Genomic DNA, 26,961 nt, shown 5'->3' on the forward strand with positions numbered 1-26,961 from the left:
CAGCTTTGGCGTTGTTGCTACCAGGCAGGCCTCAGGTTCCTTGACAACAACCAGCATTTTCATGCAGGGGGCATGCTCAGATGGGATAGACTTCACCTCTCCCTTAAAGGCAAACGTGTCTTCTCTTCCAGGTTTGCTGATCTCATACGGCATGCTTTAAACTAGTTTCAACAGGGGATGGGGCCACATGGGGACACAAGGACACTTACCAGAAAAGACAGGTGATGAGCACAAGTAGTACCCAGGTAAGTGACGGGTCTGGATAATCCTAAGATCAATTCAAAGGGGTGGTGCATGCACCAGTAGGAGTCCTTAAATGACTACACTAATGCTCGTAGTATGGGGAACAAGCAGGAGGAACTTGCCCTCCTGCTTGCGAACACAAACCCAGACATAGTGGGGCTCCCTGAATTCTGGTGGGATTCAACCCATGATTGGGCGGTAAACATCAAGGGATACATACTGTACAGGCTGGATAGAATGGGGAGGAAAGGTGGGGGTACGGTGCTGTACATCAAAGAACAATACATCATGTTCTCAACAAACAGCACTGGGTCAGAGGAGGGGCAGACTGAAGTGCTCTGGGTTAGCATACATGGGGGTCATGGAAAAAGGGTCTTAACAGTGGGTGTCTACTACAGATTACCCAACCAGGGGGAAGAGCTGGACCAGGAATTCTCAGGTCAGCTCACAGAGGCAGTTAAGTCAAGGTACGTGGTTGCCATGGGTGACCTAAACTACCCAGAAATCTGCTGGGAGGAGCAGTCAGCCAGATCTGACAGCTCACGTAGGTTCCTAAGCAAGATATAAGACCTCCACCTAACCCAGGAGGTACACAGTTCCACCAGGGGAAATGCTTTGCTGGACCTGGTCCTGGCCACAGGTGATGACGACCTGGTGAGGGGACTGGGTTCTTGACCACCCGGGTGATAGTGATCATCACCTACTGGAATTCATCATCCAGCGCAGGGTGTCAAAGGTGTGCAGCAAGGCAGCAGCCCTTGACTTCAGAAGGGCGAATTTCAATGAGTTAAGGGGATTAGTCAGGGAGGCACTGAGGTCCTGGAGGGTAGGGGTGTTGGGACTCCAAGACAAGCAGTCGTTCCTTAAGGAGACAATCCTCCAAGCCCAAAAGGTGACAGTCCCAATGTGAATCAAAGCGGGCAAGAGTGCTCAAAAGCCCCCATGGCTCACCAAAGGCATTCAGGAATGTCTGAAAGCTAAAAAGGAGTCATACACCCAGTGGAAGGGAGGGGCCTTCACCAAGGAGGATTATACCTCCATTGTTCGAGACTTTGGAGGGCTTTTAGGAAGGCTTAGGCAGAGACAGAACTAGAACTAGCGACCAGGATCAAAGATAATAAGAAGTCCTTTTTTAAATACATAGGGAGTAATAAGTAGGCACTGGGTAATGTGGGATCCCTACAAGACACGCTTGGCAATCTGGTGTTTGCATCAGACAGTAAAGCTGACAACTTTAACAAATTCTTTGCCTCCATTTTTCTGAGCAGGGACCAGGACATCCACCCCCAGATTCTGGAAGGACTCAGGAGAGGCATCTCCAGGCCCAGGGTTAGAGAGGACCTAGTTAGGGAACTTCTGATGGGGCTTGGACGTGTTTAAATCAGCAGGTCCAGATGATCTCCACCCCAGGGTGCTGAGGGAATTGGCAGAGGTCATTGCGGGACCCCTAGCCTGGCTTTACAAACACTTGTGGTGCTCTGGCCAGGTGGCAGAGGACTGGAAAAGGGCCAATGTGGTCCCCACTTTCAAAAAAGGTAGGAAGGAGTACCCAGGAAACTATAGACCTGTTAGTCTTACCTCAGTCCTAGGGAAGCTCTTTGAGAAATTTATCCAAGAGCACATCTGTGAGGGACCAGCAAGGGACATTATGCTTAGAGGCAACCAACATGGGTTCATTAGGGGCAGGTCCTGTCAGACCAGCCTGGTTGCCTCTTATAACCAGGTCACAAAATCTATAGATGCAGGTGTTGTGGTGGATGTAGTCTTTGTGGGGTTTAGGAAGGCCTTTAACACTCTCTCTCACCCCATTCTCATTAAAAAGTTAGGTGACTGGCATTGATGCCTACACAGTCAGATGGGTTGCAAATTGGCTGGAGAGCCGCACCCAGAGAGTGGTGGTGGATGGGTCATTTTTGACCTGGAGGGATGTGGGCAGTGGGGTCCCCAGGGCTAGGTCCTAAGGTCTGCACTGTTCAACATCTGCATCAGGGACTTGGACAAGTGGGTAAAAAGCACCTTGTTCAAATTCGCAGATGACACTAAGATGTGGGGAGAGGTGGGCACGCTAGAATGGAGGGACAGGCTACAACTAGATCTGGACAGGTTACGGGGTGGGAGGAATTGAATAATATGGAATTCAGTATTGACAAGTGCAGGGTAATGCACCTAGGGAGAAAGAACGAGCAGCATATGTATAGGCTGGGGAACTCCCTTCTCGTCAGCACAGAGGCAGAAAAGGATCTTGGAGACTTTATTGATTCCAAGAGGAACATGGATCACCAGTGTGAGAACGTGGTCAATAAGGCTAACTGCACCTTGTCATGCATCCACAGATGCATCATGAGCAGGTCCAAGGAGGTGATCCTCCTCCTCTATGCGACATTGGTCAGGCTGCAGTTGGAGTACTGCATCCAGTTCTGGGCACCGCACTTCAGGAGGGATGTGGAGGGTCCAGAGGAGGGTCACTTGCATGGTCAGGGCAGCAGAGCAGGCCCTTTGAAGAGAGGCTATGGGACCTGAACCTGTTCAGCCTCCACAATAGAAGGATGAGCAGAGATCTGGTGGCTGTCTAAAAACTTACCAGGGGGAACTAGTGGGGAACGAGAGAGTCCATGTTCCCCCCAAGCACTACCAGGAGTAACTAGGAATAATGGTCATAAGTTGATTGAAAGTAGATTCAGGCTAGACATCAGGGTGGCTAGGATCTGGAACCAACTTCCAAGGGAAGTGGTGCTCATTCCTACCCTTAGGGTCTTCAAAAGGAGGCTAGATAATCACCTAGCTGGGATTATTTGACCCCCAGCATTCCTTTCTGCCCATGGCAGGGGACCAGGTTTGATGATCTGCTCAGGTCCCTTCTGACCCTATCAACTTCGTTCTGCTCATGAAATTGGGAGACATGAATTAGATAGTTCCCCACCTATGTGATGCAAAAAAGAACCCTGCCCACGCATTTATTTTCCATACATTTCTACCTGCAAGACCTTGTATGAAGCCACACATTTTACTGTCATCAACAATATGAAAGTGAAGTACGCACGTGCCTATGTAAGGAACTGAGCTTATGCATCTTTAATTTAGTTACCGTACAAGGTGCATCTCTAGCCTTTTGTCTACCAATATGCAAGACCTGGGTATATTTTGAAAGACTTTAATGCATTGAAGATTTTAATATCTTTAATATTTAAGGTGTGATATTCTATATACTATATCAAACTCAAATATCAGGCAGAATGAACATGGTGTTTTATGGCAAGTCAGCAAGATGACTATTTTTCTGGTGTACTCCTCTAATTTTAAGTACATAATTTTAACCATTAATCCAAATAATATTTTCACCAAGAACTTTAGTATATGTTGACATTCAAAATATAACATTTCAAATTTCTAAAGGTTTTTTTTCTGTTCATATATTTTGTAGCCACAGAAAGGGTTTTTATGCTGCTAATGACTTAGTTGATGTATCAAATTATGGTCCCATAAAATTATATTTTTTATTAAGCTACTGTATGCACTTCAAATCCAATTATCTTACAATATTTCCAAGCATTGGGATAATATCTAATGAAAAGAAAAGGTACAATATGCTGTGTATTGGGATATGCTCTCCACTTTTGTATATATTCATATAGGTATAGCAGGTAGCTTCACATTTAGAAGCGCTGATTCAGTGCATTATGTATTATAGGATTTGCTACAACTGACATTTGTCAACATTTAGCGCGCACTGCATGTGTCTACATGTGCATTTATGCCAGCTTAAATTTACTGTGCAGTATACCAGGAGTAGGCTGGTGTCTACACATGGAGGCATTAAAGCGCATTAAAGCTGTGAGTGGACTGACTTGGGCTTACCTACATGATGCAGGTATCAAATTTGTGCTCAAATTGCCATAAGTCACCATGTTTACTGGGCAGTACTGGTATACACATGTAGACCCATGCCTATACTGCGCAGTAGTTTTGGTTACTATACAGTAAATGTGTACTTGTAGATACGTACTCTGATATCTAAGGTTACCTTTTTATTCACTACTTAAAGAAGAAAATATCAGTGATAACTATGTGAGAAGAATAGGCAAGTGTTGTGTTGTAAAAGACTTCTATTTCACATGAATATAAATGCTGCTAAAATGCACAATATGAGCATATGTTCTGTACTGTAAGTTTATGACTTCCAGGTAGGACCCATAGCCTGAAGGTTACTACAGAAAAAGATTTATTTGGTATAATAATAATTTCATAATTTTGTTACAATCCTTGTCCATGAGACAGAAACATAATTTTGCAATTTTCAGTTCCTATTTTCAAATTTTTCATGGAAAAAATGTAGCCAGGATATTGCACTCATCTCTTTTGGGTATCATTAGGATGTAACATATCCAATTTTGACCGTTCCCCAAGGTTGTGTTTTGATATGCTGGTCATTACTTTTTTTTCTTGATTATGCTAACCTGTAAAAACAGAATGGAATAAGATACCATCATGATACAGAACTGCAAGAATGATCGAAGTAATACAACACATGCTGTCTCTACGTATTTTCAGCTACACAGTAATATTTTGATTCTTTATCATTAGTGCACCCAACTCTAACACAAAATGTTAGTGTTATAGTGTTACATTTAACAGGAACATGTTCAATTCTCATATTTCTAGTTTTCATAACTTATATTTACTGAAAACTTAGCTAATGTAATCTGAAAGCTAAATGTTTCCAAGGTCTTTAGAAAAGTTTCAGCACTAGAGGAATAAAACCTCTAAAGTATGATAGCCAAATTCTTCTGTAACTAAGTTTGCAATGTATAAAGGTTGAGGGCCAGATTCTGCCAACCTCACTCAAGTACACAGATTAATAGATTCTTAAATTATGTAGTCTGACTTTTTACATAGTCGGAACTAAGAAACTTCACTCAATAATTTCTGCATTAAGCATGCAATTTCTGTATAGTTTGCATCATATCTATTGAAATACCCTCAGTCTTGACAGAAAGCCTGCAAGTTATGGAGACTTCATCCCATCTGGTTAATAACTTTAATTTTTCATTTGAATTTGTCTAACATAAGCTTCCATCCATTGGTTCCAGACTGGAGAGCTGGCTACTATTAGAAACCCTTCTGCTTGTAGGTACAAGTCACCTTTCAACTTCTATTGGCTAAACTAAATAAATTGAGCTTTCTAAGCCTTTAACAAGGGGCATGTGCAGATGTTACACTTAGATCAGCCTAACTAGGGTTAGGTCAATCTAAATGCCGAACTGTCCATACATTTAGGGAGTTTAGATCAGGCAAAAAAAAAAAAAAGAAAAAAATCTAGCCTGATCTAACTTAGTTTATCTAAGGAAGTGCAACATGTAAACTAGGCTAACCTATACCTGATCTAACTGAACATGTATACGTGTTTGGAGCACAAACCCGAGGCTGGGAAAGCCTGGCCACTTGCCCCACCACAGGGCTACACTTTTCCTACCCACCTCCCACCACCCTGACTGGGCTATTTTTAACCCTCGGACACCTGGTAATTCTGGATGGACAACTCCCTTTCCTGCAGAGCTACCATTCCCACTCTCTGTGGATCTGTCAGTCCCATACCCATCTTGCCAAACTCCCCTGGACACATCAATTCTCTCATGCAGAACAGCTAGCCCCTCACAATCCTGCCCACCCTTTCCCCAACCCCAATTTACTTGCATTGCATTCTTGACACATCTCCCAGTACTGGCAAACTTGGTTACAAATGGCAACACAATCTACAATTATGTGGTTTAAAATAAGCTGTGTGATCGTAGGTCAGGGACCACAAATGTGTGCACATGCTCTAGAAGACTTGTTTTTCAGACTTCTAAGAGTCATTGTTGCTCTTTTATGCACCAATTTTGATTTTTTTAATGTCCATTCTGAAGTCAGGACACCAGAACTAGGCAAGATTTTCTAGTAATGGTTTCACTAATATTCTATATGCAATATCATTTACTATTGCTACTTGATATTCCCTTTCATACACATTCAAGGAGTGCATTTTCCCTCACAGCTGCATACTGGGAGCTTATTTTGGTGCCATGACTACTAATCAAGTTGCATTCTATTCTTTTCTAGATGCCTAGGTGACCAGATTTGGTGATCTATGTTCCAAAAATGACACTGACGGTTTGGCATTCTGTTTTAGGTGTGTATGAAGCCATTTCCATGAATAAAGCTATGTGTACAGAAAGCCTTCCTGAATGTTCATTCAATAATAAAATACCCTGTTCAGTAACATCCTCTTATGAGCACAGTTTTAAGAATGCTTCTTAAAAGTTTGTAGTGGCTATTGCTCCAACTTGTAGAGCTTCAAGTTTTAAAAATATTTTTAAAAGTTACTTTCACCTTGTGCCATTGCTACTTGTCCCCAGAGAACACCCATGCCATGCATGCTCTCATGTGTGGCAAGTTAACTTTAGGTGGGATAGGGGAGGCTGGAGCCAGAAACTGTGCTGGCCCCAGCAGCTTTACTTGTGATCCTACAAGCCTCCCAGGGCTCCAGCCATGGCAGGAAGCCTGGCTGTCAGCTGTAGCATTGCTCTAGCTAGCCAGGCTCCATTTTTGAGTGGCGTGCACTGCTACCATGTGTGCTGTCCTGGTTTTTTTTGGCATGGGTTTTTTTTGACCCCAAGATCTCCCAGAGTTAAAACTGCCCCTCCTCCCCCCAAGGTAGCAGTGCAGGGAACACCTGCATGGGTCATGTGTGGTGCTGCAGACACATCTGCAGCACCACCTACTGTACATCTGTGCTCGTCTGGATGCAGCCTAAGTGTTTTCGAAGCACCGGGTAAAAATCTTTTTTTTATTAACTCTTATCAACCCAAAAGGTACAAGTGGAAATTTCATATTGTATATAAAATTTTACGATGAAGAATCTGCACAGTAAAAGAGACACTTGATTTCTTTTACAGTTTGTATCACACAAAGGATGAATGCATAAATGCTAATCCAGGTAAAGGATTAGTATCATTTGGAAAATCAATAGATGCAAGTACCATGCATAATATATTCCCTCAAATACACTCTTCTCTGCCTATGAACGTGTACCTGTCATTGGTATTCATGAAAGTTAGATGAACAAGAAAGGAAATAAAGACCTCCTAAGAACTAGATTTAGCCCTTAGGTAGTCTTATTGGACTACAGCAGAATGCTAGATCTTGGATAGAATCAAATCAATCAAGGTAGAAATTAAAATGAAACCAAAGGCAGAATTCTGTTTAACCTAGTGAATGAGCAAACTGCAGCCTGCAACTGACTTACCTGACTACTGTGTAAAAGTGATTCAATTAATTCCTCTGGGCATGTAAGAAGAAAAGGCTCTCTCTCTAGAGATGCATAGATGTCTCCCTATTCTACACTAGGGGTATGTATGCAGTGGTTAATCAAATCACTCCTACATTTCAGGTGGCTAATTCAAGAGCTGATAATAAGCCACTCCTTGGTCATTTACTAGGTGTTTTCTGACCCAAATATCTGTGATGTTCTTGGCTCCAGGTGGAGTGCAGGCTGAAAAAGAAGCATTTTCAGGGCAACTAGTGGATGAGGATAATAATACAGGATCTAAGAAGGTTAATTATAAGAAAATATATTTTACAAATATAAATTCATACATGTAAATAAAATAATAAATGGCACTTCTGTAGGTAATTTTAATCTAAGGTGCTAAACACTCTACAACTATAAACGAAAGTAACCACAGTCTTACCTAATTTTTTCTCTTGAATGATAATGACAACTTCTTAATGTATCCAGGAATAGTTATATATATTTTTCTTTTACGAAAAAAGTGGTTTTTTTGATCCATTGGAATCTTCCTTATGCATTACCTAAAAGGACAGTAAGTGGGAAGCATTGTAATTCTGCAGCCATATGCATCTTCACTGCTACTTTTGTGTCTATCTAGATGACTAACCTGAGCCTGCTTAAAGATCACAAACATTTTGTTCTGAACCACTCTAAACCAGCCAGTCATATAAGAGAACCATATGGCTCTTCCTGTAATCAGAATGAGGTAGCATATCTTCAAAATCCTATGTGGATTACATGCACAAATTCTATAAACAACAGGGCTACGCCAGGCTCATTTTGCCTAATTTTAAACCCACTCAAACTTAAGCTCTATTGGCTTTGCATTCTACTTATGAGGCACTATGAAAAAAGAGCAGAGAGGAAAAACAAATACCAACAGATGGATTAAGGAAAGGAGAGGAAAAGCATAATAGTACCTACTTAGCTTTTAGGTGTTATATGTCTAAAACTCCTTTTACCTAGAAAATACATAACCCTTGAATTTAACTGGAAAGAAAAAGGCTTGTGAATTTTCACTATTTTTGTTAACTCTAGTACATTTTGAAAAGTTCTTGTGCACTCAGCAAGGATTTGTCATTTTTCTAAAAGTATAATAGCAAAGTCTCTTTCCCTGATACATTTAAAATGCACATTGACAAAACACTGGAGAATATGTGCTGTGAGGGACTATCTAATATATTACATTAGACTAGATGCCCAAACAAGTCTTTTCCGTACCTTATTTTTGTTATTTGAAGATAAATGTCAGGCTGGTTTCTTCAGAATTGATTTTCTAAATATCACTTTATGCTTCTCTCCAGAGAAATTACTATTCTCTAGTCACTATAGTCTAGTAGATAGTTTTATTCTATGCAAATTGCCTTTGGTTTTCCTAAGCAATGAAGCAACACATTGCCAGTGCCATAAATTTAAAAAAGTTGAGCCTTTCAGTCTCTGCAGGTTATCATTTAATCTAGCTACACTGTAAAAGTGATATGTATGTATGTATAACTAGTTAGGTTATACAATGATGGGTAAATAAGCTTGGATGTCTTTAAATTACCAGGTAGATTAACGTATCCAATTAGATCCTTTATTCTGTATATTGCCTTCACCTCATAAATGCAGCTTTATTTAATATTCACAGTTTGCAGCAAATAAAAATGAAAGCTGATAATCCTTAAAAGACTTCCTAAATGTATTTTAGGAATGTACACAAATGCATAGACCCTGGGAAACAAGCAGCAAGAATTGGAAGTCCTTGCACAGTCATGGTGCTCTGACGTGATTGGAATAACAGAGACTTGGTGGGAGCTCACACGACTGGAGCTTTATCATGGATGAGTACAAACTGTCCTGGAAGGACAGGCGGGTGAGAAGAGCAGGAGTTGCACTTTATGTAAAAGAGCCATATGATTGTTCAAAGCTCCAGTATGAAACTGGAGATAGGCCTGTTGAGAGTGTTTGGGTTAGGGTCAGAGGGGAGAGCAAGAAGGGTGATGTCATGGTGGGGGTCTGCTGTAGGGTCAGAAGAGACCTGATCAGATCAACAAGTCTGACCCCCTGCCATGGCAAGAAAGAGTACTGGGGTCAAACGACTCCAGCAAGGTGTTTGTCTAGCCTTGTCTTAAAGACCCCCAAGGTAGAAGCCAGCATCACTTTGCTTGGAAATTGGTTCCAGATCCCAGCTGCCTTGACAGTGAAGTAGTGCCTCCTGATATGTAGCTTAAATCTACCCTCTGCCAGCTTGTGACCCTTATTCCTGGTCACTCCTGGTAATGCTCAGGGGAACAGGGACTCCCCCAGTGCCTGTTGGTCTCCCCTGACTAGTTTGTAACAGGCCACTAGATCCCCCCTCAGCCTTCTCTTGTGGAGGCTGAACAGGTTCAGGTCCCGTAGCCTCTTCTCGTAGGGCCTGCCTTGCTGCCCCCTGATCATGTGAGTGGCCCTCCTCTGGACCCTCTCCATGCTGTTCACATCTCTCCTGTAGTACGGTGCCCAGAACTGGATGTAGTACTCTAATTGCGGCCTGACCAGTATCGCATAGAGAGGGAGGGTCGCCTCCTTGGACCTGCTCGAGATGCATCTGTGGATGCATGACAAGGTGCGGTTGGCCTTCCTGACTGCATCCCCACACTGCCAGCCCATGTTCATCTTGGCATCAATAGTGATTCCAAGATCCTTTTCTGCCCCTGCACTGACAAGAAGGGAGTTCCCCAGCCTGTAGAAATGGTGCTGGTTCTTCCTCCTCAGCTACAGCACCTTGCACTTGTCAGTGTTGAATCCTATCCTGTTCTCATTTGCCCACCCTGTAACCTGTCTAGGTCTGATTGCAGCCTATTTCTCCTGTCTCGCGTGCCCACATCCTCCCACATCTTAGTGTCATCAGCAAATTTGAACGGGGTGCTTTTTATCCCTTGGTCCAAGTCACTGATGAAGATGTTGAACAGTGCAGGCCCAAGGACCAAGCCCTGGGGGACCCCACTGCCCATATCCCTCCAGGTTGAAAATGACCCATCCACCACCACTGTCTGAGCAGATGAGGGGGAAGTGATGAAAGAGGCTTTTTTCAAACAGTTGGGTGGCCAAAGTTTCCCAATCACAGGCCCTGTTTCTCAAGGGGGACTTCAGTCACCCTGACATCTGCTGGGAGGCCAATATACCAGTGTGCAGGCAATCCAGAAATTTTTTGGAGATTGGAGAGGGAGGAGTCCAGGAGGGCAGGCTGTACTTTAAAGAAGCCTTACTGAGAGTGCAGCCACAAACCATCCTGGTGTGCAGGAAGACTAGCAAATATGGCGGAGGACCAGGTTGGCTTAGCAGGGAATCTTCAGTAAACTAAGTCACAAAAAAGGAAGCTTATAAGAAGTGGAAACTTGGACAAATAACCAGGGAGGAGTATAAGAGTACTGCTTAGGCATGCAGGGATGAAGTCAGGAAGGCCAAAGTGCAATTGGAGTTGCAACTTGCAAGGGATGTGAAGGGGAACAAGAACATTTCTATATGTCGGTAGCAAGAGGAGGATCAGGGAAAGTGTGGGTCCATTACTGAATGGGGGAGGCAGCCTTGTGACAGAGGATGCATAAAAGGCTGACGCACTCAATGATGTTTTCACTTCGATCTTCACAAGGTCAGCTCCCAGACATTGGGCAGCACAGTCTGGGGTGGAGGTGAGCAGCCCTCATTAGTGAAAGAACAAGCTAGGGACTATTTAGAAAAGCTGGACAAGTCCACGAGGCTGTATGGGATGCACCCAAGGGTGCTGAGGGAGTTGGCTGATGTGATTGCAGAGTCATTGGCCATCATCTTTGAAAACTCATTGTCATGAGGAGAGGTCCCAGATGATTGGAAAAGGGCAAACAGTGCCCATATTTAAGAAAGTGAAAAAAGGAGGTTCCAAGGAACTACAGACCAGTCAGCCTTACCTCAGTTCCTGGAAAAATGGAGCAGATCCTCAAGGAATCCACTACAAAGCATTTGGAGGAGAAAAACATGATTAGAAACAGTCAGCAAGGGTTCACCAAGGGAAGTCAAGCCTGATCAATCTTCCTTCTATGATGAGGTGACTGACTCTGTGGATGCGGGGTGACTGGTGCATGTGTTGTACCTTGATTTTAGCAAGGCTTTTGATACAGTCTCCCACAACATTCTCACAGGCAAGCTAAGAAAGTGTGGGCTAGATGAATGGACTGTAAGGTGGATAGAAAACTGGCTGTAGCATCGGGATCAGAGAGTACTGCTACTGGCTGTAGTATCAATGGCTCAATTTCTAGTTGGCAGCCTGTATCAAGTGGAGTACCCCAGGGGTTGGTTTTGTTCAATGTCTTCATCCTGGGCCCAGTTTTAGTAATGTCTTCTTCATCAATGACCTGGAAGATGGCTAAAATTGCACCCTCAGCAAGTTTGCAGATGACTGGAAACTGTGGGGAGTAGTAGATACTCTGGAGGGCAGGGATAGGATTCAGAGTGACCTAATCGTAGAGAAATTGGAGGATTGGGCCAAAAGGAATCTCATGAAGTTCAACAAGGACAAGTGCAAGGTCCTGCATATGGGACAGAACAATCCCATGCCCCAGTACAGGCTGGGGGCTGATTCGCTGGGCAGAAGCTCTCCAGAAAATGACCTGGGGATAAGCAGAGAATAAGCCAAATATGAGCCAATGGTATGAACTTGTTGCCAAGAAGGCTAACAGCATATGTGGCTGCATTGGTAGCTGTGTTGCCAGTAGGTCAAAGGAAGTGACCCCTTGTATTCAGCAATGGTAAGGCCACATCTGAAGAAGTATGTTCAGTAGTAGGCCCCCCACTACAGAAAGGATGTGGACAAATTGGAGAGTCAAACAGAAGGCAACAAAAATGGCAAGGGGGCTGGGGTGCATGACTTATGAGGACAGGTTGAGGGAACTGGGCTTATTTAGTTTAGAGAAGAGAAGACTGAGAGGGGATTTAATAGCAGCCTTCAACTAACTGAAGTAGGGTTCAAAAGAGGATGGAGATGGACTGTTCTCAGTGGCAGCAGATGACAGAACAAGGAGCAACGGTCTCAAGTAGCAGCAAGGGAAGTTTATGTTAGATATTAGGAAAAACTTTCTCACTAGTAGGGTAGTAAAATACTGGAGCAGGTTACTCAGGGTGGTGGTGGAATCTCCATCCTTGGAAGTTTTCAAGACTTGGCTAGACAAAGCTTTGGCTGGGATGATCAAGTTGGCAATGGTCCTGCTGTGAGCAGTCGGTTGGACTAGGTGACAACCTGAGCTCCTTTCCAACCTTAATTTTCTATGATTCTATTTGAATAACAATGGCATTGATTGTCTATTGTTTGCATTTCAAAAGAAGAGGAAGTTCTATGGCAAAAGAGACCAGTATTGTTACTAAATACAATCAAAGCCAGGTTTGTGGAGAATCTTTGCACATACAGCTTTAGGTATATGAAAGCTCCCAGATATGAGAGCCAATATTGTTTTAAAAACTAAGCACACTTGTGTTTTTTTGTGATAACCTCAATACAAGATATTATCTATCTCCTACTCTCAAACATCTAATATCTATGCTTATATCATTGACAGCAAAAGATTTATTAAAGATGCTCAACCCAGTATGGGCATGTGTCACCATAGCACTTTGTTAGACCTTAATACTCCATCCAATTAATATGGGCTAAATTAATCATGGCTGGATTAAGGCATGAATATGCTAAAATAACTGTCTGGGTCTGCAGATAACTTTGAAATGATAGCTCAGAGAAGGGTGAACATAAATAAACCTAAATAGAATGTTAATTCCAAGACCAAAGCTATGCGGAAGGCGAAATAAAGAACAAAGGACTTGAGGGGGAAGGAGTGAAAGAGTGCAACGTTCTCTATTCATCTATACAGATATATGCTCTGTGGTGCTTCTATATGTGCACTTTATTGCGGAGATAATTAGCTCAACAGTAAAGCACCACTGTCTACATGTACTCATGTATTAGAGCACAGTAAATTAACTCTGCTGTAGGATAGGTTTGTCTGGGAAAAGTACTGTCCTACAGTTGTGTGGTGAAACATGTGTCTAGATGATGACTGGGGCTGGCTGGGGCATGAGGGTGCTACAGTGCAGGGGCTTCCTGCCAGCTAGTTCCACACTGGACCATCTTTGTGCCCAAGCCAGCTCCTCCACAACACATTGAGCTGGGGTGGAGCAGCTCTGGGCTGGCATGCTGACCTCCCGGGCCTCTGCCAGCTAGGGATGCTGCACCCCAGCTCAACATGCTGTGGTCCCCAGCACACGTATAAATGCTGCAACTAGGAACAATAAACTCCAGTGCAAACTGTGCTGGAGTTTATTGCTACATGCTAATTGCATGTGCCGATGCACCATGTTTCTAGACAGTTAGCTCTTGCTAGTCTAGAGTCAGGCAGAAGGTAGAGCAGGTTGGCACCTTAGAGACTACCTAGTTCAGAGAAGCGTAACCTTACAGGTGACAGCCTACTTCATCAGATGCTATGAAGGGACTGATGGAAAGCAGGGTTCTATATGTAGAGTAAATGCAGGAAGTAGGAACTAGGGAGCCACCTAAGTCACAGGGTCTCTCGTGGCCCACTCACGGCACACAGAGCCAGTCTCACAGGAATTTCATGGCAGACATGCCCCTCACCAATGATTGGTGGAGTGACCCCAGCAGCCCTGCCTGTTGCCACTGATTGGCAGAGGGTGCCTTCATTCAGTCTACATCACTACCCCCCTTTTTTGGTTGATTTCGCGGGAAAGTGTGGACAATGCTGTTTTCCCTGGTTTCCATGAAATCTGTGAAATTGTGATTTTGGTAGGTCCCTAGTCTCTGGACCTGGTCTCTCCAAAGTGACCCTTGGTTTTCATTAAAGAATGGTGAGTCCTGCCACTTTCCACTTAAATTGGGCATTGGCAAATGGCCCAAGCATATGTAGGTGGAGTGACACAAAATGGGGATTTTGTTGTGGATTGCCTTAATCTGGCCCTGAGAATGTCGATGAAAAATATATTAAAGGCCCTGTTTTCAGTTGCATAGGCATTCCCACAGTATTTAACTGGACTTGTGAATACTCTACCTTTGCAAGACATAACTTAAATATCCAGAAAAATAAGACTTTTTTATGCATGTGTATTCTGTTTTCCATTTCCTAGAACACACCCAACCACATGCGCAGGCATGCACACACACTGCTATCTACTTTTATGTTACCTTTAGAGATATATCTCTGTATAACAACTTCAGATTTTTTTCCAGTTCAGTGGGAATAAAGTAACTTAACATGAACTGTCAGGAAACACATAAAATATTTGGAAGTAAAATGATAAAACTGAGGATAAAATATACTACTACACTATAGCACTGTACCAAGCCAATTCTAGCCTCAAGGTTGAAGTCATAATAAAATAGGTTTTGTTATTATTTCCTGAGACCTTTTAGGTATGAGTAAGGGCGCAAAAAAATTAGATTCACCCAGACCATACCACTGTATGGATTATTTCAGAGTATGAACATCAAAAATCATAACCATTGGAAATATCTCTTTTCACTCTTGAAGGCACTGAATTCATGCCCAACAGCTGAAATTTACACAGTTCATTATTTAATGACAGCAGTAACCATTTTGCTTTATTCGCAGGTTAAAATGTCATCACATAAAAGTGCTCTATCAGTATATTTTGAAAGGGAAATAGGTTACTGTTGCTGCTACGGGTCAGAGTATTTTTCATGCTGCCTAGGATTTTGGATTGCTTGGAAGAGTGCAGAAGTGAAAGAGCAAATTATATTTGCACAAGCTAAAATAATGATTTTTATCCTTTGAAAATGACATGACCGAGATATGTTGCACTGAGTAGCAGTGAGAGTCACTTTTAAAAATGTTCCTTTTCTTCTACATGACATGGAATCTGTTCCTGAACTCCATGTTTCTGTACTGGCACAAAGTGAAAACAAGAGCGTGTGAAAAAAATGTAAACATCAGTGATCATCTTCATACTGACTTGTTTTGTTTTAAAGTTTTTTTTATTTACAATTTGATTGAAAGCATTAATTTGATTCTTTTAACCAAACCTGCTTGGCTGATATCTGTGTAACTGAATCTGATTAATAATTTTCTAATAGAAGAGGTTTTTGTTGGAAAGCAAAGACTTATGGAAACCAAAATGTTTCATGGAAATGTATAAGTTACAGTGAACTCCTGCTAAAACATTGGTACATTTCCTACAGAAAACTGCCTGATTTCCTGCCTGGAGAGCTTATGGGGACAGTAACAAGGTAGAACAGTAAGGTCAGGTCTGTGAAAAAAAATTAAACTTTAGGCCTGGATTCAGCTAAATACAGGAGTATATTAAGTGGTCACATTGACTTTCATAAAACTACTCACATACCTAGTCTTATTTGTTTTCTTAAGTGGATCAGGTTTCCTATGTTGGAACATTTAAGGCAAATCTTGCAATAATTCTTAATGTTTACCAACTTGTGATTCAGTCTGATCTCAGCTGTATCTTAAGTGCATGATATTCAGTAGTAGCCAAACCTAACAAAGTCAGTGACAGGCTCCCCACTGATTTCAATGTCCTCTGGATCAGTCTTTAGGATGCTGAACCTGCAAATTACCAGACATAAGACTTACTATTGTGATTAGCCATATTACTTTGCAGTACAGTCTAGAGAACAGGAACAAGGCAGATACTGCTGAAACAGAGAAAATACAGGGCTGAAGGTCAACAGCGAAGTACTTACTTTTCAGGGGGGTTGTTAATCCAAACATTTGTGTTTCTGATTTCCTTTAAACTGAGATCAGGATTATGGCTCAACTGGCTCTGATTTGTTTACATTTTAGATACATGGTACATCTAGTACATATGAAAGTCTGGAAATAATTTCTCCTGCTCTCTATAAATTTTTGGGAAGTGTGCTAATTTCACTGAATGAACCAAAAATCAGGAAGGTTATGTTGATATAGAGACTGTATTTTAGAGAACACTGCTGAAACTTCTCAATTGATATTTTGTATTAAATTATAATCTATGTTTGTTTCATACAGATTTTAGAGACCAATCTTATAAAATTTACTAGTCCAAGAGGTTCCCCTAGAACCAGTTAGCATTTCTCACGTGACTGAAGCTCTGCCTAATTTTTTAAAACTCTTTAATCATGAATATATATGAACTTTCTGTTCAAAACCCAGAACCCAGAACTTGCTTCCTGGGCAAATGCACTAATCATTCAGTAACTGAGGCTAAAACATGGGAGGACCCTCTTCCCAGTTTTCCTAGATTTTACACTCTAGACATTCATGTGATTGTGAATGTAGTCTATGTGTGCTTGCTCACATATCTACAGTGCAGAGGCAGGGCTCAAAATGCCCATTTAGGTGCACAAAAGGAAACAGAATTATACCCAAAGTATCTGTTACTAGCCACTATCAGTGACAGGTTGCTGGAAGAAATGACAACTGTCTTGATCTGACATGAAATTTGCTATGCTCTTAGTGTTTCACATCCAATCTGGAGGTCTAGCTCTCAGTGCCATAGTCTCACCTCCTTAGAGTATTGCCTGCTGTCCAGAAGCATCTCCCTGTTAATTACTAGGAAATTACTTAATTCTACCAAACCTTGCATACTCCTCTGCCCTTAACTACCTTGATGAGCCCTGCAATCAGGACACAACAGCTGTATTCCACTAAGGAGATGGTTAACCCTAGCAACACTCTCTGAATGGTCTCATGGTGAAAGGTCTGTGAACCTCGTCATGATTCTAATGTTCAGACAGGCTCTATACGTTGCATTTACATAGGTTATTATGGTTGATCAATTTGTTATTTGTATTCATTATTGGAAGAAAGATTTGTACACTTCCAGTATCCATCAGAGCTTTGTTTTTTTTCAACATCTACTAGGCAACACTGTCCAGAGTCCTGGCACTTAATCCTTACAGACATAACTTTAGATTTGTATCCTGGGCCTCCAGAGTTTGGTTGTGTGTGCTATTAACTAGAAATTGGTTCATCTGACATTCTTCTTTTAGTCCCAAAAGTACCTTTGACATTTAGGTTGAGGAAATTCTTACTGTATGCAAAATCTTTAATAGGTATTTAAGTTTTGCTGTTTCAAGCAGTGATGCCTACTCTTTACTCCTCAGTTCTTAATTCTTTGGTCAGGTCCTTACACTAACAGCCTCAAAAAACAGATTGTTACTATTTCACTGTCATGATCTAGTCTCATGTAGCATAAGCACTGGCTCCCAGTTTTAGAGTATTTCTTCCTATATGATTCTTATCTGGGTATACTGGTAGATCTGAACCACAGTTCATAGCTGTATCAAAGGTTCACCTGGCCTTCTTAGTGTCATTACATATTGTGGACATTCTTCCGTGTGCTCCTGGGTTGGTGGTGGGGGGGGTGCTTTAATTAGAGTGGCTCTGAGAGCTGCTCTAATTAGAACTCCCAGAGCATCTCATGTATCAGTGTCCCTGTGCTTCAAAATGGTGGCAGGGTCACTTTAACTACAGCTCATCAAATGAGTTTTAGTTAAAGTGCCCCCACCACCATTTTCAAGTGCAGGGACACTGATACATGAGATGTGGAGGCTAATTAGCACATTCCAGCAGACCTGATTAATCTTACTGCTGCAGCCACCATTTGGAGGTTCATGTAAGGGTTGTTTCCACACTGATTGGAAGGTCACAACCTCTCAGCCTCCAAATACTCAGCTGAAAATATGCCCTTTCATATTGTTTCTTCCCACCTAACAAGCGACACTGCAGCTGCAATTGGAGTTTCTTCTCTTACCCTTCCTTTACTAATCACTTACAAATCACAGGATAATTTGTAGAACAGATCTCCTGGAAGAACGTGTGTGGTAAGAAAAACCTGCCAATCGATTTCCTAACTGAGAATGAGAAGGCAGTGGCAGGGGTACAGAAAGGACATTTAGGTGGGAGAAAAGAAAGTTGAGCAGGGAATGGAGAATTTTTAAGCTGTGGTGGGGTAGAGTGACAATAGTAATTTACATTGGGAACCCATTTACATAATGTTAAACAAAATGAAACATCACTTACACTGCTAACTTCGTTAGTCAACTCTCACATTCTTGCCATTTTCCCAAAGCAGTAATATAGTTTTCACACTCATCATTTCATGAAACTTTGGCAACATAGATTTTTGGTCATAGCCAATAGAACTCAAGGATTTTCAGTGACAATCAGTATTTCACAGAGCTCATGTATCTAGGAAGGCCTGAAAAATAGAAATAGAGTCTTCTTCTTAATTATCTGAGTTCAGATAGACTTATTTGGATTTATTTCTTTCCATTTCTTCTGGCATACAATGTTTTCATAAAGGTAGCTGAAAACAGAGATTTTCATTCCAAATCCAATATTCAACTCTCAGTGGTAAAGAGTCTGCTGAAGAAGATTGGAAAAAAGAGATGGAGAGTTATCCCCAAAAGACAGTGTAAAAAAAGAAATCAAAAGGCTGAAGAAAAATTCTGTATGACCAAAGGCATCACCAAAATGGACTGGAAAGTAGAAAGAAAGAATTCATAGATGACGGGCAGCAGTCATTAAATGCAGTAATGAGGAAGGCATGTGCCTCTTCATTCACTGACTGGGAAAGAAAGGCTACTTGCTGGATATAGAAAGTAACAGCTCCATCAGCCCTGGCAAAGTGCTTCTATAAATTGCTGCCTTCTATCAGTCAAGAAGGAATTTCCTACTCTGCCTCAGACATGCTTTCAGGCATATCTTCACACTGCTTCTCAAGCTCTTATTTAACCATTCTGGTAACCACCCAAACACACCTTTCTCCTGATCCATTTTAAAAAGGTAAAGCCATTGCATTCTGTAGCCTGAACTACTGAAATACTCAGTTGTATTCTCTTGACTGGCTATTTTTTAAGCTGCTTAGGTTTCCAATGCCTGATGGAATCCAACTATCTAAAAGACCAGCCAACCAGCTCTAGCAAGTCAAAGAGGAAAAATAAAACTACACACAGGGAAATCCTAAGGAAAGGACAGCTCACTTTATATTGCCTCTTTCATATTGCTAGCTCCTGCTCTCTGTCTCTATCTGAGGTTCTAGGGCCTCTGGGAATGGACACAGGTGAAAGTACATGTGATTGACTAAGGAAATCAGTGGCTCTTTAGGTTTTCAAAGAGTGCATGAAAGGGTAATCGTGAACTTCCTTGGCATTATAATGACTATTTTTGAGGTGCCCTTGCCTAGTGAGTTGGAGGGCCTTCTGACTGAAGGATTATAACAAGTTGCCTCAAAAAATGGAATGTTCTTTATTCCTAAACTCCTAATAAAAAGATTTATATGAGGAGGGAGTGGAGAGCAGTCTTCATAACAGTCTTCATAATAACACGACCTTCGTCTGGTCACCAAATGTATAAAATATCTGTTCTGTATTGTCTATTTCATACCAGGGGACCGCAAGGATATATATTTCACATGAATGTTCAGTGCAACATAAAATAATACTAAATAATAATGCATGGTAAGTAAGGGGCCTAAAAATCAAACTCAGTGGGTCTCTTGATGCTATTCTTAATTGGAAGCTGGGTTGCGTGAGGCATTACTAGCCAAAATCAAATTATACCTCCCTCTCTTGGTTGTATTGCTTTATGCTCCTGACAGCATGCCATGGCTACCATAGGAAAACAGAAAATGATGCTATTTTGAATTACCTGGGTAAGAGGAAAGGACATAATTTCTGGAAGCCTAATATGGACCTCACCATGGAGATGTATTTATGTGGATTCTTGGGCTAGGTTGCATCCCTATGACACAACTCATAGTAAGGGGCATCTCATGGAAAGAACTGCTGTAGGAGGCATGAATTTGTTGGCTCATAATAGTAGACAATTACTAGCTTTCACTTTCCTGCTCTGGTTCACTTATACTGGCCATCCTGCCCACATTCTCTACAAAAGGAGCAAGAGGTGTTTGGGCACCCATTAACTCCTGCATGCTCTTGTACAAGGTCTGGATAACTTGGGTAGAGACAAAAGTGGGTTCTCTTTGTTATTCCTTTCCATAGACAGATAGCAAAAAGTCCCTGGACACAGAACTTATTTGCACCAACATAATTTACAACCATCTTGTACACTGATGTAAATTACACTAGGACCTGGAACAGGAAGACAAGCACCTATTCTAGGGTAGCTATTAATAAAAAGTACCATTAATACTTTGCCACAGGATGGCAGGGAGCAGATTCTAGCATGTTTGCCTAATAAAGGGCTGTCTGACTTCTGAGCAGCTGGAGGCCCCTTGAGGCCTCACCTTCATTCTACAGGCAACATAGACACAGGGCTTGGATGTTCAGTTTCTCCAGGGAGAGACCTTGCTTTCTCAGGAGAAACCACAAGTGTACAGAAGTTCATAAAAGTGGCCGCACTGGGAGAAAAATAATTCAGGAATAACCTGAATGAAGTGGCTCCCCAGAGAAACTCTTTCAGAAGATAGAACTTCTGTACAGGCAGCCAGTGTGCTTTGTTGCTTCTCTCTCCCAATACCACAGGGGAAGGGAAAGTGTGTGTCAGTCGCAGCCAACAAGGGAGCAGAGCACACCTCCTCAGTGCTTTGAGCTGCAAAAGCACAATGCTGAAGCATTTAGGGGGCATGTTCTGTTCCTGGTGTATTCCTTCCCTGAATCACACTGTATCACTTGGGTGAAGGGAAGCATATAAGCATTTTCCCTACCCTGCCTTAGCTGGGCCCAATACAGCAGAGGGGAGGAGAAAGGCTGGAGGAGTCTTTTGTGCATGGCACAGACCCTGCCCCCGTCTTCCTAGATCCTGATGATCCATGTCTGCATTCACTTAAAAACACCCTTGCAAAGTTTTCTGGGCTGTATGGTCTAGGGAGCCCTGGCAGCCCAGTGTCCCCACTGAAGGCTCTTTGCTTCTCTGTCTCAACTTCTGTACAGGTCAGTTTTTATCTCAGGAAAAAAACCCACCCAGGACAGTTATCCTGGATTATTTGAATGTGTGTACAGAGCCACTGTAACACATCCTTCTGTGTCCTGCCCCATGACACCCCCACCTTTTGTTCGGGCCATGCGTTCTGTAGGACTCCATGGGCTGCACTGAACCACCCCCAAGGTAGTGGGGTCAGGAAGTAGAAACTAGGGTAGGGAAGATCCTGGTATTAAGCAGTAGCAACATTCATAGCTAAGCTGGAGACCCATGGGCCAGATGGTATATGGTGTTATATGTTACATAGGTCATTCACTTGTACTGCACATAGTCTTCTTTCTGCTCTGCCCAACCATGACTCAAACCAAAGAAACTTACATGTGCATAGATCAATTGTAGGGTTTTTACATTTGTGCTCACAAGAGTATGCTTAGGTATGATACTGAATTGGCCCAATACTCTTCTGATAAAAACTGGATGAAAGTTTTTCAATTCAACAGGCAAACAGCTATCCTGGATAATGCAAACTTATGACACTTAGCCTGGTGTGACTGCTACCAGGGTAGAATTACCGTGACTTTTCCTGGGCTAGGATTATACCAGGTTGTTGAAGTTACAGTGGTAGAGAGCTGTATATTATATTGCAATTCCCCTTGTACTCTGGTGAAAAGGCTGCTTACACTGCTGTAAACACATCAAGTATCCAAGCCTAAGTCATAATTTATTCCTCTGGGTACAAGGGAAAATAGGAATAGGAATAGAAGCATCAACTCAGTCACAGTTGCACATAAAAATTCTGCTATCAGAATTCTTTTTTTTACCATCTTGGAGAGGTATAATCAAGAGTACAACTGCAACAGAGGATGAGCTATGAAGACAAAACTGAAAACATCAGTACTGGTCATGAGACAGAAACCCAAAAGAACACAGCTTGACTTCAAGATTTCAGGTTAAGGTTTCAGGCCCAAACCATCTTTACACTTTAAATAGATTAAATCTGAACTGGAGTAATTTAAAAAAAATGAAATTCAATTTTTATTGAGTTACTTCTTATCTAGAACTGTAGTTTAAGGCAAAACTCACTGCTATTTTATAAAGCAATGAGTGAAAGAAAAATCACCCTTGATCTTGCTCAGCAGCACTGCATATTAGGAAGTCCTGAAATACCAAAGCACATGGTTATTTAGCCTAATTATCATGCTAGTAAAGAAGACAGGGTGTGGAGAGGGTTCTTTTGGTTTGCTTTGTTGTTTTGAATATCCAATGACCTGTGAAGTTTGGATAAATGCCACTGCTTTGTTCATTTACTGGAAGGCTTTAGAAACATCTGTGTTTGCTTCTGCAGGAGTGATAACTGCCTGGAGATAGCAAATCTGATGATTATTTCAAACACAGAGGATAAACAATAATGCCTCTGAAGTGACTGGCATACCCTAGCAAAAGATGCAAAGTTACCAGCTGTATCACATTCACTATGAAACTAGAGCAAACTCTAGAAACTAAATTTCACAGGAATAAGAAACTACACAGGGAGCAGCTGAGAAAATGGGATAGTAATTTCCTGTATGAATAGGATTAAGCCCACTTGGTGAAGCATAAAGCCTTGCTAAATGGCACATGAATGTTTTTATAAAGTTTTCTTACCCCCTTCTCCTGTATCTATTTAGGAATATTCACCTCTAAGGAAAGCAATGAAATCATGCGGCTATACTTGTATCTAGCCAGTTCATCAAAAAGTCAGATAATTATAAAGGTACAGACATCTTGTAAAGTATGTATGTCATTATCATTAACAGTTGTGTAAGAAATAATATGGCTAGGGACAGAAGTTACACATAAACCAGTTTAAGTGATCTGAAACTGATTTAAACCTGACAGAAGTTCAGTGCACATAAACCACTTTCAAAATGGCAAAACTAATGTAAAATGAACCTGATTAGATGTAGTATCAGACTCCACTGATCTAGGTCAAACCAGTTTATGGTAATTCTGTCCCAGATTCTTTCCCAATTTAAGTTAACTCACAGTCCATCAGCATCCCAGGATGCTTTGCAGCCCTGTGCTACGTTATATGCTTCAGCAGAGCAGGCTGGCCCCTCCCATAGCTATCACAGAACTAAGGAACTAAAGCCTCTGCTCCCTGACAGGACAGCACCTGTCAGCCTGGCAGGATGGGGGAGGGCAAGGGAATGAGCCCCCTAGTGTCCCAAACCCCTGGGGAGGGGGCAGGGCTAAACCTTGCTGGGCTGGTGGGGGCTTTTACTTCTCCATGTTGGGAAGACACTGGCTTGGGGGGCTGGTGCCAGGCCAGGCTGGTGCATTCCCTTCCTCACCCCCTTACCTCTCAAAGATGGAGAGGTCTGAGCCCATGTCAGCCTGGTAAGTCAGAGGAGTGAAAAGCTCCTGGTGGAGGCTTCTCTGCAACCCTGGCTGGGGGGGAAATGTCTGCCTGGGCCATTGTGTTCACTCCCTCACCCTATAACTCTCACAGGTGGGGACTGGAGAAGGGGTGGGGCTGGTTTGTGGCAGAGTAAAAGGCCCCCAATGAGGGCTTTCCTTCCCCAATACCAGGTAGACCCTAGCTAGGGGGGTCCAGTCCTCAGCCAGGCCAGAACATTCCCCCTCTACTCCTCCTCATCTCTTAGATTTTTTTCATAGACATTAGGGCTAGAAGGGACCTCAAAGATCATCAAGCCAACTAGGGTCAAAGGATTGCAGCAAAATAAGCATCCAAGCATTTCTTGAGGTGGGGGGCTGAGAAAGGGGTGGGGCACTGGGCTGCAAGAGAGTGAAAAGCCCATGGTTGGGGCTTCCCCACTCTGCACTGGCCAGACCCCAGTTGGGTAGGCCAGTGCCCAGCTGGCCCAATGTATTTACCCCCTGGCCATTGCCTCTCATAGGTGGGGTCTGGGGAGGGGAGGGGGGCAGGTTGAGCTTATTCCAGCACCATAAGATGGGCTGAAGGAGAGCAAAAAACTTCCAGTGTGGTCTTTCCCCTATGCTAGGCAGACCCTGGATGAGGGGGACCGGTGCCGGGCTGGGTATGTGTGTTTCCCCCCATCCCCTCTCACAGGCAGGGGCCCAGGAAGTGGGCAGGGCTAAGCCAACTGGAATCCTGCTAGCCAGATTACAGGGGGTGCATACCCTGCTGGTGGGAGCTTTTCCCACACTTGCCAGCCCCCGGCTGGGGCCTAGGGCTGGGTACTGCATTCCCCCCTCTGCATCCCCCTCTAAGAGGCGGTGGTAGGGACATATTTTCTGCTGGGCCTCCCCACCCTGCAGCTGACATCAGGGGTGGGGTGGTGTATGTTTACCAGCCAGTTAGGTGTGAGCTGCCACTGGGCTGGGTGAGGAGCCTTAAGCAGCTGGCCATGAGGGGTGGTGCATGTGAGCACCCCCAGACTCCTGCCCCGGGCTAATGCAGGCTTCTGCCTATCTTGGCCATCCAAATGATGAACATCAGTTCAGTTTATTGGTTCAAGCTACACAGTTTAGAAAAACCTACAAAGATTGAACCCATTCTGCCTCAAGCTTTTTGAATGTGTACTTAGCCTATATGTTCATTAAGTTGAAAATACATCCTTGAGATATTTTCTCTGTTCAGAAATGATTAATAATAATTACATCTGGTATACTTTCCACATCCTATTTATGTGCAGCAGAATATAAAGTTCCATTCTAATATAGGTATACATTAAATATATTCTTTTAGCATGTTTATACCTTCTTCTGTTATACACTGATCTCTAACAACTGCATCCATGTTTTGATACCACAAAGAAAAGAAAAAGTACTGTTATTTCCTCAGCTTGAGTCAATTTCAGGATGTTTCAAGGATGTCTAATAGATAGAGACATACTTCATTATATGAATATGAATCTGTGGGACTTATCTTCTTCTTCAAGTGACAACAGAAACTGTTCAAGTGTTTCGTACACTAAAAAGGTTTCAAATCCAATATCTTAAACAGAGTAAGATTAATACCAGACTGTATATGGAGCTACCACAATAGTCTAGCCTTGCTGAATAACAACAGTAGCATGCATAAAAGGAAGAAATTGAACTGTACACTTATAATATTGAATATTGTTTAAAGACAGTACTAGTTTATCAGATCATATCATAGTTTACTCAAAATGTTAGAAGATGACATTAATATATTCAGAAACTAAGCTACAACTATCCTCTTTTTTAGATGATGAAAAATCACATATGAAGTGCTAGAAAATACTGATATAGATAGCCATAGTAAAGTTCACTGTGTTTTAGTTTTTGGGATTTGTAAAATTAACTGATAATCAATTAAGTGAAAAGACATAGGTCAAACCTATGACTCATAATATAATATGAAATCCCAGACAATAGTTTGCTTGGGAAGAAATGACATTTCTGTGCAGTCCAACTTGATTCTTCAGTTCAAGTTGACTTTGCTGCTATTACTCACTCTTAGCCACACCCTCCACAGCCTTGTCTAGATGAGTGAGCACATGCCTGTTGCAGTAGTCTGAGCTGCTGCAGGAGGCACACCAGGAAACATAAAGTGTTCCCCACACCGCATATTTGCAGTGCAGACTCTAAATTTGATGCCAGGATATCCCAGTATATAAAAAACAAATATTCAGGAAAAAAGCGGTGCAGGGCATGTTCCTGGAGCATGCTGGAGGCAATCAGAGGCTGGGTCTGTGCCTGCCACATGCTCCTGCTACTCCAGCATGCTGCCTCAGTGTGCTGTGGGAAATAGAAGCAGGGCAAGGCTGCAGCAGTGGCTCAGACCCAGGCTCTGTTCCCAGTAAGTAGGGATGTGGGGGTTGGCGGGATTGTGTGGGGGTGGAGGGGGATTGTGGCTGAGAGGGGAATATGTGGGAGGGGGGGTCCCCTGCCTGCCCCCTCACATGGTGCACAGGCCCCCACCATGTTGGACAGCAGAAGCTAGCAGTGGGCCATCGGGACACTCATGGTCCGGTGCAGGCAAGCCCCCACAGTGGTGCATGGTGTCACCGGAGACCCAGGGCTACATATGGCACATGGAGCCAGTCTGGTCCACTGGGATGTACCTTTAGGTGGGACTGGGATGGCTCCTGCTGAGATCCAGGGATTCTGGCACTGCATACAGGATCCATGTGCCATGGGGCTGCACTGGCTCCTACCTCCATAGAGCTGGCTTGGCCCACTGGCACATGGGGCACATGCAGGCAGGAGCCAGGCTGGCTTGATGGCACACAGCTCCTATGTGTGGTGCCGGAATCCCTAGGTCATGGCAGAAGCCATCCTGATCCTGTTTAAAAGTGTGCACCAGCGGACCAGGCTCGCTTCATATGCAAAGTGCAGCCCCTGAGTCTCAGGCAGCAACGTCCACCACCAGAAGGCTTGACTTGCAGTGGGCCATGAGCACCCGGACAGCCCACTGCTGGATTCTGCCTAATGCTGTAGGGGGTGTGGGCAGGTGGGTGTGTGATGGCCCCTCCACAATTCCCCATGAACCCCTCATACCCACTT

General features: G+C 42.9%; 1 protein-coding gene across 2 annotated transcripts in view; it reads right to left on the reverse strand.

Annotated features, from left to right (window-relative positions):
• Positions 1 to 4,564: 4,564 nt before the first annotated feature.
• Positions 4,565 to 26,961, reverse strand: part of KHDRBS2 (KH RNA binding domain containing, signal transduction associated 2) — a 736,982-nt gene continuing 714,585 nt past the window's right edge. Inside the window, exons 13-15 of one of the 2 annotated variants that reach the window (XM_090034497.1) lie at positions 15,929 to 16,146; positions 7,971 to 8,091; positions 4,565 to 4,697 (exon numbers count right to left, since the gene is read on the reverse strand). The gene's annotated coding sequence lies outside the window, so the exon portion shown is untranslated. The remainder of the gene's footprint in view (positions 4,698 to 7,970; positions 8,092 to 15,928; positions 16,147 to 26,961) is intronic. The other variant, XM_090034488.1, reaches the window with a different exon arrangement.

This window comes from Crocodylus siamensis, chromosome 1, assembly GCF_052110815.1.
Source record: "Crocodylus siamensis isolate JL-2025a chromosome 1, ASM5211081v1, whole genome shotgun sequence".
NCBI classification, from domain to species: domain Eukaryota; kingdom Metazoa; phylum Chordata; order Crocodylia; family Crocodylidae; genus Crocodylus; species Crocodylus siamensis.